At 36.0% G+C, this 15,641-nt stretch overlaps 1 long non-coding RNA gene across 3 annotated transcripts in view; it reads right to left on the bottom strand.

The window, feature by feature from the left end:
* Window positions 1-11,417: 11,417 nt before the first annotated feature.
* LOC140344892 (uncharacterized) overlaps window positions 11,418-15,641 on the bottom strand; it is a 266,326-nt gene continuing 262,102 nt past the window's right edge. For all 3 annotated transcript variants that reach the window (XR_011923700.1, XR_011923695.1, XR_011923699.1), the window contains one exon: window positions 11,418-14,944. This is a non-coding gene — a long non-coding RNA (uncharacterized lncRNA). The remainder of the gene's footprint in view (window positions 14,945-15,641) is intronic.

Below are 15,641 nucleotides of genomic sequence, written 5' to 3'. Positions count from 1 at the left end.
CCAAGGCTATGCAATCAGAAAAAGAAAGCTGTGAAAGAAAATTGAGCTTGCCCTGTACAATCTCTACAAATACTGAACCACTTACTGAAGCTCTAGTAAACCATTTGACCTTGCACTGCTATTTTTTCCTAAATCCATTCAGCATCCTTATATTGTATTTGCTGCAAACATCTCTTTTCTTCTAAAAGAGGGCTGCCCCTTGATCTCCGATGACCAGAATATGCCACAGACGTGCTCCATCTAATGGTGGTGGTTTGGCCACCACCTGAGCTGCCTCAGCTCCAGGACTCCTTCTGGTGATGGGGTCTGTCACCTGTTAGGCACATGGTTTCCCCTTGTCACATGGTTTTCCCTATATAAGGAACTGACTGGGAACAGGATGTTGCCTGAACAAGGAGTTCATCCATCCTCTGTTTCAAAGTCCCAGTTTGCATTGGAATACCAACCTCAGCTCTGTCACGATTTCCACCTGCCCTGGCTTTGGCTCGTCCACCTACGCCTTTGCCTTGCATTCTTTTTCTTTGCACAGAGCTTCTAGCACCTGACCTGTGATTGCCGTCACTTGACCAGTCTCAAGAGCCAGAGATCTGAACAGTTCCTTGCAGGGCTGAAAAACAGCTGAAGTACTCTAGTTTTCCCCTGTTCATTATTCATATATCACAGTATGAATTTAAAAAGTGAGAATTGCTGTATTATGTTTTGATTTTGCGCATTGTATTCTAGCCATTTTACATATTGGCTAGTTCTGCAAAGTCAAGATTTATCATGAGTATTCTGTTTTCACAGTATTTCCTGGCTTTTATATGATTTTTGTTTAGGTATGTGTAAACCTGAAATCCCCCTTTAAATCTACATTTTCTTCTATGGAGCATTACTTTAGATGGATTTTAACACAAATCATGCTAAAGCAGCCTATTCATCTAGATTGGTCCAACACCCAGCAGTATTCCGCTATAACAACCAACCTCAGCTCTTTACAGAGTACTCAGTTCTCGAATATCAGTCAAGTTAATCTAAATTTTTACTGTTCTGTTATTTTCTTAATCTCAGTCCGAGTAAGTCCAACAGTCTCCTTTTACATCATATCAAAAAATGTGTTACACTGAGCAAAGAGCGGCTTCCAGAGAAAATTCGTTTGGTGTTGATCCATTAATCAAACATTTTTTCGCTACCCGCTTTTACCCGAATCAACCCCAGCTTTATGGTGGGTTCTTTCTCAGATCAATTTAGTAGGTCAGATAAAAAAAACGTATCTAATGTTTTTGAAATAATGTGACATTTAAGTTAGGAGGTTAAGAAGAGTTTGTTCATTTTTCTTTTTTTTTCTTTTTATCATCATCAGAGTGCTATATATTTTGCTAAGTGATAAAAACAATGAGGGAAGAAGTAGAAGGCAACAATATACAACTAGGTCTTCCCGTTTAAGAGAAAAAACATATAATACTTTTAGGAACAGTTAAAGGAAAACCATAATTGTTTACGGTCAGCGTAATTAATGTTAAGGTTTATAAACCAAACATTTAAATCTGCTCCTCTTAGGTCTATAATTATACATAAAAATGTTTTGTTATATCTGTTTGATAAATGCAAATACTTTGCTTCCCTTGATGGCTTCTTGAGAGTGGATGAAAATTAAAATTGAAAAATTTTTAATCATAAACACTATCCCCAAAGAAGACATGTCATGGGAAAAAGACAGAGACTTCCAAACTTTCTGAACATGGTGATTGTCTGGCTATCATTCAGACCCTTTTGATATATAAGAAGGCCAGCAGTGGCAGCCTCTATTTCTCTAATATTATCTTAACTTTAAAACAAAAACTGCAAAGTATACAAAGTATAAAACTCTCAGAACAAACATTTCCTTTTAAATTTACTGAATTTCCCCATGAAGATGGAAATTTGCTACCTTGGTACCTTACCATGTAACTATCAGTATATATACAGAATACACTCATACATCACAAAACTAATTTCGGGACTCAGTCATCATTCAAATAATTCCTGATTTTTATTGGACAGGTATGCGTGTATTTGCTTTTATGCGTGTATTTAGTTTATTATATACTTTCTATCTAAATTATTGGGTGCAAGCCTCATGAAGCCAATCATTTTCAATGAGAAAATTGATTGATATGAATTACTTTTTCAAAACCCCTTTACCCCCCCCCCCCAAAATTGTAGTGTATTTGCAAATTGTTTTTTCAAATTCTTTGCAATTGTTTTCAATTGTGTCACTTCAATGAACATCAAAATTAATTAAAAAACAATAGAGGAAAAAAAAGAAATAACCACATACAAAAGAAAAAAAAAAGAAAAGAAAAAAAAACAAGAGGAGAAAAGAGTTGAGTTATTTAGGGTTGGCCAGTGGTTTAATAGGAATACATTTTATTAAAAAAATATTTATTTACCAATATATTACTACAAATATTACCATTTATTGCGACATTGTATTGCCTCATAACACTTTCAAACTATATGCAAGAGTAATTTTACACAGGAGTATTTAGGTCATTTAATACATTGCATATTCTAGCTGTCATTTTGACAGCCAGTATTCGCTAAATATAATGTGGGAGAGTGAAAGCAGGAGGAGAGAAGCAGAATTTATGAGATATATATTTTATTAGCAGTAGTTGTAGCTAATAAAGCAGACCTATCAGCAACATTTTTACTTTACATAAAAGAGTAGACAACCCAAGACAAAATAGGAGCGCATAGCCTCCTGGGATGAGTGATTACCAGCAGGCTCTATGCTCCTATTTTGTCTTTAAGGTTGTCTACCCTTTCATGTAATGTAAAAATGTTGGTCCTTGCTGCTCCAAGATCGGTCATGCACAGAAGGTGCTTTATCGTACATGGGAGGAACTCTTTTTTTTCTCTTTACAGCAGGCTATGTCATCTGATCCAGTGCCTGCACAGTGTGAAGTCGGGTGACGTAGTCGGAAGAAGGTGGAACAACATGGCCGTGCCTGGTGTTTCCTCCTATAATCCAGCTTCATCCTGATGCCGGACCCAATTTTGGACATCTCCGCTGGGATCGAGGGATCTACAGAATTAAAGGTAACTGGGATTTTTTTTTACTGTTTAGTTCCGCTTTAGGTATTTGATCTGCAATAAAAAATATCAGTGTAAGGCACTTTCCTGTCCAGCGAGTCTGCGCCATCCTTGGGGATCACAAGCAGCGAGGGAGACGCCGCTGCAGCAGGCAGCGTGGCCGAGTCTGCTTCCCTGCTCGCAGTGCGTCTCTCCCTGTCCGCGGAAGGATCCGTTCTGACGGAACTACTGCATCCCCAGCATCCCTATGGACGTGAACAGAGATGTTCTTGTTCTCAGCACTCCTGCGGACATGCAAAGTAGGGCACGTCCCAGGGGTGCTGTGGGAAGAGGGGTGCTGCCTCGCCACGGGGTGGGACATAGATTGAATTCCCTGCGGACGATTGGGATGCAGTCATCCTCCAATTAAATGGCGCAAGGTCATTGGGCACTCCGGCCATTTAAGCAGAACCTGTCCTGAACACCATTGCCCGCTATAAGCCTCTGTATGTACAATGTGCTTGGGTGTGTTCTATGTGTGTTGGTTCATTTTAACCTCTGTTGTGTCATTACCAATAGCGACCCGGTCTGATATCTGATTCTGCCTGAACTCTGCCTGCCCTGACCTTGGACTGTTTCTGACTACTCTTGCCTGCTGCCTGCCCTGACCTCGGATTGTTCCTTACCTGCTTTTGCCTTATCCTTCTGTTCCACGCTTATCCAACTGATCTTCTGTGAATGACTTTGCCTTGTTTTATGATGACACAATAAAGCTTGATAAAAGGTTTCCTGGAGTTGGCTGTGGTTTGTGTGCCCAGGTGCATTACAATCAGTAATAATTGTATATTAAACTTAAAATGGAGTTCCTGAACAAGGAGTTCTTCCAGGGTCAGTTCCTTTTCAAAAATTTTCTTAAAGAAAGGGACAGGCAATAAAACATATTTGTCTGTCTGAACACCGTCTTCTGTAGCAAAGAATGCACCAGTTATTCTGGCACCCCCAAGGGATGAATGAACGCACTCATGAGTGCATGGGTTTTATGTCATCCAGGTGCAACCGGCCTAATAGCAAAACCAAGAAGAGGAGAAATATTTTAAAAACCCTTGCAATCAGACAGGTAAGGATATTTTATTGCAGAAGTGACATTGGCTGGCTTTAGCTCCTAATTCCACATTTATTTTCATCTGCATTGGAAGCAATGAACCCCCTTCCAGCCCCAGTAATAACAAAACAGTACAGTATAGGGAAGACCACTGCAATCCGGGTGAAAGCAATGGTTGTGCAGTGGTCTGACCTCAGCTGTGCACATTAATAAGTTATACTGTTTGGAGGATTGTAGCAGGGGCCATAGAAGACCATCGCAGAAAGGATTGCTCTTCTGACACAAAGTATGTATAAAGCATAATGCTCCTCTCTGCAGTAAAAAACAAGGAAAAGATTTTTTATTGACAAGTAAAAAACAAAAGTATCTTGTTGGTATCTTGCCTTTTCTTTTACTGATTACATTTTTACCAGTTTGATGAAGGTCAAATATATGAAAGAATAGTAAATAGCTGGAAAAATTATGAATTTTAAATGATAAAAAGTAACTTTAAAAACGGTGACACAAGACATAAAAATATACTAATGTAATTACTTTAGATATAACCTCTGTTTTCTTTGCTTTGTCTTTTCAAAACAGTTTTATGTATGTATTAGAGAAGTGATTTCAGTTGTCTAGACTACTGGCAGCTCTGTGTATTTTTTTCTTTTCAGGTTGAACAGTGCAATTAGCAGCTTCAGGTCCATTAACACATTGCTTTGTTTTTGCTTTGGATGTATTCTTTTAAATATGGAAAGCTTCTTTAACATTAGTCAATTGGTTCATATTTATTATCTGTATGGACGTTAACATTTAAATGCTATATATCTGGGAGCTTATTACCAAAAAGTGTTTTGGTTCAACTGAATTGATTTTCACAAAAACATGCAAAAAAACATGAATTTATCCCATGTGTTTCACATCCATAAAGAATTTATGTCAAAGGAAATGTTAGAATTCCAATAACATGTTCCTGGATTGTTTATGGAAGGTATGGCATCAGGTTACTATCGGATTCCTTATTTTATCTGCCCTTTACATATTTCAAATACAACATATAATACAATCTAAGAAGGCTCACATTTCTACTCTTCTTTTGAAGTTTAAACCACACATTCACATCTCACTGCTAACAACACTTGTCTTGTTATAATAAAAGGCTGTATACTCTCACCTGTCACCTGTCTCAGGTGAGACAGGTGAGTATTTTTTTTTTTTAAACCAGGGTATGGGCAGGATCCTGCATATCCCTGAATGGTGGCCAATGCTATGATTGTATCCAGCAAGGGTTTTGTATTCAGTTATTATTTCATGGTTGCCATTGTGATTGCGGATCAAACCTGCACACACCCGTGTGTACATAGTGAAAATGAACAGCTCTCCTTTATCAATAATATATTTAAAGCGTACTTAAGCTCAGAATTTTCACTTTACATAAAAGGGGAGACAACCCTTTTATGTAAGGTAAAAATTCTGTTCCTTTGTTTTTTTTGATAGCAACACCCTTTTTTCAAAAGAGAGGAAAAAAATATGCGCAGATTTTTTTCCTATCTACATCACCCGAACTTGCGCCTAGGAAGAAGAAGGTAGGAAGAAGAACCCGGAAAAGTGGAAGCAATGTACTGCACCCAGCTGAGCCTCCCCTTGTAAGCTATTAGACTTTTGTCAATGCTGACATATCTTTCTGGCACATAGGATTGCTGGAAATTTTGTAGAGTCATCTGAGACACTCCTCAAATTTTCTTCAGTTTTGGTGTAGAAGCTTAAAAGATGGTGGCGCCCGGGGCGCCGACTCACAGTCGGATGCTGGGACAACGAGGGACCCGATGGAAGAAACCTCTGGACCAATCAACTGCTCTGCAGGATTGAAGGTTAGTGGTTTTTTTTTTTTGTTTTGGGCGAGGTTTGATTTTACTCTCTCTTTAAGTAATGGTTTATAAACAATGAATTATATGACCTTGTAACCCTTATTTATTGGATGTCACATTATTTGTTGGGATTCTAAAGGTCTTTACACTGGTGCATTGTGTTAAAACTGAACATAAAAAAAATAAAATTACAGGCAGTCAGCTATTGTTTTGCAGAAAGGGCAGGGAATGTCCCTTCTGCAATAAAAAAGCTGATCTCATTTTTTTGCCTGAACAATTTTTTTCTTTTATTTATACTAGCCTGTGTGCTTCATCACAGTCACCATAATCTTCTGTTGCTCTTTTGGGTGTTGGATCTTCAGCAATCTTGATTGGTCAAATAGGCATAATCTAACACCTGTGTGGCATCCCACAGTGAGGTGAGAATTCGTAGACCAGTGGAGATGGCAAGGAAGATTGCAAACAGACAGATATGCATGCTTTATTGCAGAACGAACATTCCCCTCCACAATCAAAATCCTGCCCGCTCGCAATTTTGAAATATGGAACTATAGTCCAGCTATGCTGCATACTAATATGCATTAGGTTAATGTGCCAAATATGATTGGGCTGCCAAAGCACAAAACAAGGAAGATGTACCTTTTTTTTTTTTTTTTTATTCAGGGCACAGTAGTACAATACAATTCATTGCCCTGCATGGGATAGTACATTGGGGGGGGCATTAAAAAAAATGGCACTGCATTGAACTCACGTGTACCACAACAGAGTAACTGTACCTAAAAAAGATGGGTCAAGATGTATATACCTGCCTAAATAACAACCTACCTAAAACTACTATTTAAAAAAATACAAAAAAAAAACTAAAGTCAAAACATAACTCCAGCCAAAGTTAGAACTTCTGCCTGGAAATAAACTGGTTTACCTGTTTTTCAATTCAGATTTTAAATGCTGTGTCCGTATACAAATCCCTACAGGGTTTTTTTTTCCTATTTTCTTTTTCATGTCTCACACCCTTCACCTGGACAGGGAAAGAGAGGAAATCTCCCTCATGGGGACACAGACTGTAATAATATCTTGACAGCAGTTTTAAACCATCTTCGCTCTCTGCAGATAGATGAGCAAGAACTGAGGGCTGTGACAAGCCAAGGTCTCTGTAGACTGTGTTTGCAGACAGATTTCTAGGTAGGAAAGCTAAGTTAATGATAATAAAATGAAGAAGAGATAATACACTGAACAAAAGTTCTAACAATTAGAACTACATTTGTTTTCCCAGTAGCATGGTACAGCAGTTAGAACTGAACTTTTAGAACGGAAGAGTGCTGCAAAACTGACAAATTTGAATATGAAGAAAATGTAAAATAGGCATACACAATATTAGGTATAGTGATACCCCTTTGCCATACCCATAGATATATCAGACAGGAAACTCTTAAACTGTTCCTCGGGGGCGTGGTCCTGGCTGCATGCATATCTTAGGTATCACATGCATAGATAAAATGTAAAAGAGACATACAGGACATTAGGTATAGTGATACCCCCTTGCCATAGCCATAAATATATCAAAATGAGACCAAGGGAAACACCTAAAAACTTCCCTTGGGGAAAAAAATCTGTACAAACTGTAAAAAAATTATTAAACATTCATTTATTATTGGGTCCTTCAGGACTATGGACAGTGCAAGGAATGCTGCTACTTACATTCATTGAACTGCATGTTTAAATACCTTTACTTTCACAAACATTTGCATGGCAGTAAAAAACTATTCCAGAGCGGGAAACCATCATCCAATAAATGAATAGAAGAGCTTTACTCACTGAAAAATATTATTGATTAAACAATAAAAGTAAACAAATATTTTGTGATGGTAACATGTGATCAGTAACAAATACAAGTAATGATGACTATATACTGTTAAGTTTGTAGAATGAAAAAAAGCGTTATCTCAGACATTGAACATTTACCGGAATTAACAGCACAACACTAGATATAAAAAATATTTCAGGAGAAATCTGATCAATTATTGATTGGAACACTGCCACACTGGGGGGAAAGCCCTTTCTGTCTGTAACTTCTGTGGCAGTAAAGACAGAATGGGAGCGCCGAGTCTCCTGCGATACATATATCACATATAGACATAGGCAGAAGACAAGGAGGAATAAAATGGCGTCTCAGCAAGAAACCAGGACAATGCTAGACTGCATGGAAGACAGCCCCAGGGGGATTGAAGGAACTGCAGAAGTAAAAGTATGTGTCTTTTTTATTTTTTCTTTAGTTCTGCTTTAAGCCTGGTCACTATACTAAACCAAAAAACATTTACATATAATGTATTTATGGAGAAGAGAGAAGGAGAAATTAACACCCTGCTGTGCTCTTCTTCATTGACGTGTATAGTGGTTGTTCATGTAGTCCCAAAAATAAAAGATAATGAACCCCAAACAAGTTATTTTAATACAGTTTGCCAGTTTTAGATTGGATGGGTGCTAGGAATGGTTCAGTTTGTAGAAATTCAAATCAATAACTATTCAATCAAATTTGATTGGATTCAATTTCGGGTCAACTGCACTAAAAGGATTATTTTTTATTTTTGCAGATTCTCGACTTGCAAACACAGGAATTACAGTAACAAACCCTTACATATGGGCAGCATGGTGGGTCAGTGGTTAGCACTCTGGCCTTTGCAGTGCTCAGGTCCCAGTGACTATGGAATTTGTAAAGCGCTGTGTAATATGAGCTATATAAATACTGTGTAATAATAATAATATGGTGAATTTATGCTGTTGAATTACTACTTACAAGTAGAGTTTGTTAAAATTATTCTACTAAGCCAAAGTCTCATTAGTTGGTTTGAGCATGTGTCATAAGAAAAAGTAGCCTACTGAATGGCCAAAATATTCTCAATTTCCTATGTAAACTTTGGAAGAAATTTGAATCTTTCTTCCCCATGTCAAATTTTCATGGCAGATTTGATTGAACTTTGAAATTGAATATTTAGGTTGAATTTCACCAAGTTGGCTTTTGAAAGCTCATCTCTAATCATTGTGTATGTTTTTTCAGGGTAAGAATATTTTGTACAGCACAGAAAATTACCTGTTAATCTTGCCAGAATTTCTTTGTTTGTAAGGTCCTGTGCACTGATATCAAACAACTAGCTTTCCCAGTCACCCTGAAGTACAATAGAACACTCCTCCAATCCTCCTTTCCCTGATGTAGAGGTTAGTATTCCATAATAGTAGATCAGCCTAGTGCCACAACCACAGCCCACTCCAAAAGATACAGTGAAGAAATGAGCATTGACACCTTTAGGCAGAAGTGTGGTATTTATAAGATTACCAGATATAACAAAGGAGGGACTTCAGCCTTATTTTTGCATTGGATTTTGGAATAACTCAAAGATTTTTCTTCATCATAACTTTTCCATGGTCCAATTGGTACACTGGGAATTTCCATGAGTATTTCAATAAACATGCTGGATACATTGTAGGTCAATTACATAAAGGAGAGGATAAGCTCTACAAATTGCATCATGGAAGATCCATCAAGGGATTTCTCAGGGATGTACTCAGTCTAAGGCTTGGCTGAAAGCAACAGAATTCTGGACATAAGATTTTAATGGCAAAGATTGCTCAAGGAACCCCCAACCTCTGGAGGAACTCTGAGGTTCCACAGAACTTTAGTTGAGAAATTATTACATGTCTTAACATTTTAGATGTGACTACATTATATTATAATTAGCATTAAACACTGACAATTGACTCTCCTTGGAAATAAATACATGGAGGTCACAGTTAAGGTATTGCAACAGTGAAATTTTACTTTTGATTTCACCTTCTGCTTCCTTGATTAGTTTTTTTGTTTATCACATCATTACATTGCTTGCCGATAGGCTGGTGGGAAATATTATGAATAATAATTTTTAACAAGATAACTGTTTATATACACTCTAAATATCTACTTTAGAAGCAAAGTCCTCATAAAATCATATTAAAGTCAATTTATTTAGATAGTTATGCTACAGAGAAAACACAAGTCTTGGCTAAACAAAGACCAAACATTAGGTCTGTAGCTGATAAGAAACAGAACAACCCAGCATGCACTGACTGCAGCAGGCACATGTCTATAGCAGCAGGGATACTCAGAGTTAGATTTATGTAATATAGTTCATTGATTCTTTGCAAGTTAGACCAATCTGAGTGCAGGAAAAAATAATTTTTATAATTATTTCTGCTGTCCAATAGCTTAAAAGGCATTCTTCCTACCAAGCCAATCATCAAGCTAATTGACCTGTGCACTATAAATATAGCAATTATACCAGAGGCTCCCCAAGACCCTCACCTCATGTTAAAAAAAAGGCAAGAAAGACTGCCTTAAAGTACAGACCTAACAACTGAATTTTAATAGTCATTTCATTATACTTAAATCTACACATTTAGTTACCAATGTCAGGCAAGTGGATTTTTTTAAACATAAATTAGAGCTTTTGTAAATACCCTATGCCAGGTTTTCTTTAATGGTCAGAATAACTAAAGCCAAGCTGCCAGTGATCAGTACTTGGTTTCTCATCCCTACATTAGGAGACCCAGATTTATACTTATTAAAAAAAATGGACAGAAACATACTTTTTGGCCAAACCTAAAATACACAGTTATATTTCCCATATTCATTGTTTGTATATTTGGGTTGATTTACTAAATGAATGTAGGCAATTCACATAGCAAAGTGACTCCCCCCCCCCCTTGCAAGACATCCATTTATGTTCATGATTTTTTTTCACGATTTCCTTGCAAACAAAGCCAGGTGAACTATTCTTTGAATTGTAATAATTTACCTCTATAAGTGAACAGCCTATATTCCGTTAGTAAACATTTAATACACATATAAAACACAAATATAAAATACACATTATGACAATTACAAACAAATATATATTTTAAAAATACATTTTAACATTCAATCTCCCCTGGTTTCTATAAAGTAATATTTATCAGGTGTGAATTCATATAAATACTCAATTACCCTTTTTTCCCCAAACATATTATTACAGAATAGAGAAATGGTTGGGAAAAGGAACTGCACATTGAAGGAATGGTGCACAGAAAAAGAGCAGCTCTGGGTCCTTGGGTCAAACGCCATGTGGGATTTCAACTGCATAGAATTTATATCTTTAATTCTTACATTTGCATGAGTGTTTCCCATACTCCAAAATAATTCAATCCATAAAGGTAGGTTAATAATCATCCTCCCAAATTGCCTGTAGTAGGTAGGGATCTAAGATTGGACAGGAACCGTTACGAATCAATTTATTCTGGACAATCCCGTATCAATATTCTTTAAATACAGGAAATAAAAATAAGGTTAGTTGCACAGCTAGTTAACACTTCCAAACACACATTTATGCATGCAAATAGTATAGTAGATCATGGATATTGAGTGCTCAGCTTAATATGTATTTTATTGTGAAAAATGATAATAATTGAAATTCTATGTATTATGGTATAAATTGAATACAAAGTTCCTGAACTACACAGGCCTATTGTTCAGTGACATAACAGAACTGTTAGCTCTCAGATCTGAATGATCATAAAATGTATCATGCTCTGAGCATCATAATTGTGTTTATTTTATTATAATTGCTTCTTTTCTGAATAGAATGATAATGCAAGTGAACTGAAATGACACATGAGAAGCCAACATTTATTTTTTCTTTTAATTTATTAGATCCTTTATTAGCCTGAATTATTTACAAAATTAACAAGACATTAAAACAAATCCAATAATAGGATAAAAAATAAACCATTACCATTATGCTCCCGCTTATTTGAGCTACAACAGGAACAAGGTGCTTAAGTTCAATAAACTGCATGAGCTTTGGTTGGGTATAATATTTTCTTGTTTTAGTGGCAATATACAAATTGGTTCAGTATATAATCATGTATTCCTATTGCATTGATCACCTTATCTTCTTTCTAAAATTTGCACAATTTAAGGTATGTAGTAAATTAAGAACAGTATAACTTGAAAGGGACTCTTCTGTAAGTGTCTTTGACTTACTTAACAACCAAATCATAAAAGTAATAAAAAAAAGTATAAAAGTATATTTATGTCTCTGGATATCCTTGTCTATAGTGGTATGTGTTACAGTAATTTAACACCTTTTTAACACAAAAACAGTATTACTATTTTGCTTTATTATTCATTAAAAATTATCCAAACATTTACCAAACATTTAAAAAAAAAATCATAGCTACATCCTATAATGATGATGAATAGCTTGTTGAGACACATAAAAGAAACATACAGACAAGACGCTGCAATCATAGACAATGCTTCAATTTACGGCATTTTCAAAGATACAAGGTTAAAACCTGTAGTTTTTAACCTGTGACTTTTTTTTATTTATTTTTATTTGTTTGTGTACAAACCCAGCCTTCTATTTTCTGGGGTCATACTGCAATGAAGGCAATATTTCTATCATGGTATGATAATAACCTACCCCAGTACAATATTTAACTATTAAGGGGCAAAAAAAGACATTTATTAGTAGCAAGTAGTAGAAGGAAAAAATGAAATATATACTAGATATATAGATATAAAATAAAGTTAAAATTGTTCTATATTACACAGGGAAAAAAAATCAAAATTACTCTGCTCGGTAGAAATGATCATGCTATAAAACGCAACCCAACGAAAAATGCTAAATTTACAGATCAGAAGTTGTTTAGGTGTTATCGTTTTCATAGCAATGATTTTTGCCTTTTAAAAATTAAAATGTACAAATAAGCTGGTGTCAAAACCTAGGTGATCCTTCATTTCCAGCACATTGAGCAAGCTCACATCAGCAGCAGACAGCAGTTAATATATGCGTCTGGCTCAGTCTGGTCTACCCGCCAGGAATTCATCGAATTGTTAACATCCCTCCTTTTTTGTATGCACCGCACATGATTCCCTTCCTCGCCCTCCCCCCTCCTCCCCTGACATTCTACAGCTGAGGGTTTATAGCGCTACCATGATATGATTACCTACAATCACATATTTTGGAAAGGATAAAAATATTGGATGTATAAATACAGAAGATAGACTGAAAAAAAAATATAGCATTTTTATATATAAAATACATACACATACTACCTGCATTTTTGAAAATACTGTACTTGATATCAGGATTAGAAAAACGTAAGAAAGGATAATCACAAAAGCAATTACTACTGTTCAAACAGATCATTCACAATATACTATTTCAATAAATTCATGATATATAAAAATTGTCCAATCTTTATTAATAAAAGCAGCATACATAAAGCACTTAACAAGAATTAATCTCATCTATAAAAAAGCTATATGGCTTTATAAGATTCATTAGATGGTATTTAAATCCCTTAAATAGAGTTAGCTGTATTCATTAATGCTGTCTTGTGTACGGTAGCAAAAAAACTATTATCTACAGGTAACCAACTTGAATTGGTAATATACTATTATATGCTATTTATATCCAATATATGCTATTTATACTTACATTTTATTTAAACTATATATACTATATTGCCATATATTATTATATTATTTGAAGCATACACTTATAAGGCAGTCACTTTCAGTTTCAAAATCTTTTGTAGTCTTACAAAAAGCACCACACTAATACTGAAATTTATATTTTGTAGGTTTTTATTTTATATACCCTATACTTACAGAATGCACATATATAATTTATAATGAAATATATTTTACGTATGTGCATATACATACCCACACTCAGACATGCATACATGTGTGTGGGTGTAAGTGTGTGTCTGTCTACCAGTATATGTTCAAGTGTGTTTCCCTAGCATATTGCAATCAATGTTATCCTACTAATAAGTAAATAAAGAGCAACAACGAAATATAAAAATTTTAATGGTATTTCCAAAGTATGATTTCAATACAATGTGTCATAGTAAATATGCAGTACATTTATTTAAAAAAAAAAGACAAATTATACAATAAATAAAGTTATAAATAGCATTCATTTTCTGTAATCTCAAAGTCAGTTTTTACAAAAACAACAAACGCAGGTAAATGTCCTTACCCCCCACCCATCCCCTTTTCCTATAGAAAAGGAATAAAAACTGTTGCAGCTTTGAGTTACAGGAGTGATGATTTCAATATCACAGGTACACAAGCAATACAGTCCAGAGCTGCTGGTTCCCCTCCGCCTAGGTCCCAAGAGCCAAACTTGTGATCAATACTAAAAAATCCTCACAAGTTAGGGTCTCAGGGACTAGGAAAAGTCCGAGATTATTCCGCTGCTTTCGTCCTTCGAAATCGCAGGAGGGTTCGTTCGTTTTGCGTTGGTGAACATTTGCAAGAAATAAAACATTTCAAATAAATTGCAACGGTAAATTACCAAAAAATGCATTCCGCCGTACTTCTGATATTGCTAGATTAAAAGAGAGAGGATGACTTTAAAACATTCACAGCACATTGAGCATCGTTCTAATAAGCCTCAGGGACACCAAGCAATACACTGCAGCCTAATTAGATATCGTGTTGCTTACTTGGGCCCTAGAACACAGCTTGCTTTAAATATATTTCCACAAGAAAAATGAAATAGTCTTTGTCTATCTTATTTTAAATGATTTTAAAACGCTTTCCTTGATGCAGAATGGTGAAGCAGGAAGCCATGGTGCACAAGTTTTAAATGCGGTTGATCTAGGATGAGAATGATGAACAAAGTGAAAACATATTTCTATCACCAGGGGGCTTTGCATTAAAGAGGTACACCAAAATCCCAGCATATTCATATGACAGACTTGTGTCACAGAAGCCAAACATCACTTCCACCGAAAGGGATTTCCTGGTTTCTTCCAAAATTAAAAAAATTGAACAAAATGGCCCAGGTACAGTCTTGATGCCTGAAGCAAGAAAAGAAAAAAAAGGGATATAGTAGAATCCATTCTTTAAAATCTTCAGCTTCCCAGGACGTTTCTGTTTTAAAAGAGAATACAGTAAAAAAAATAGTTAGTCATAGGATAAAGGTACAAACAATGGTTTCAATCAACATCAGTTTAAAAAAGGAACAGCACAGAGAAATGAACCTGCAATGAACAAAATGCTGGTGTTGCGCCTAAGATTTCTTTTTTTTTTTTCGAACAGTTGATTCTATACAAAGCTTTTTTCTTTTTTTTTTTTTTGGAGTCGCCTAAAATGCTGCAGCGATTAACGTTTCCTCAAATGGCAAAACGAGCCGTCTCAAATAAGTAGCCTTTATCCAGTTATCAAGCCATTTCGTCTCTTATCTTAAAATGATTTTACATGCAATATTTGAACACAGCCTATGGACGAACAATTAGCATGAAAAATCTGTGCCCTCCGCAGATTCGGCATTAACATAATTACATCCCCCCACCCCCCCATGGCAGAGACCCATCCTCCTGCGAGAATACATCTGATGCTCCAAAGATTGAAATCAGTCAGGTTTTTGAGGCTGGGAGACATACCTGAGTTTCTCACTCCCAGGCTTGGCTTTTACCTTCCCTCCACGCATGCAGACAGACAGACACACACTTGCAGACACGCACAGACACACACACAGGAAAAAAAAAAAGCAAGGCGAAGCGGTGGATGCTGACTCAGAACTGTTGTGTTTGGAGGGGGTGCAATCGGCTGGTGTTTTCTCTGCACT

The sequence above is a fragment of the Pyxicephalus adspersus genome, chromosome 1, assembly GCF_032062135.1.
Source record: "Pyxicephalus adspersus chromosome 1, UCB_Pads_2.0, whole genome shotgun sequence".
Taxonomy (NCBI): domain Eukaryota; kingdom Metazoa; phylum Chordata; class Amphibia; order Anura; family Pyxicephalidae; genus Pyxicephalus; species Pyxicephalus adspersus.
This window is presented reverse-complemented; position numbering and strand designations above follow the sequence as displayed.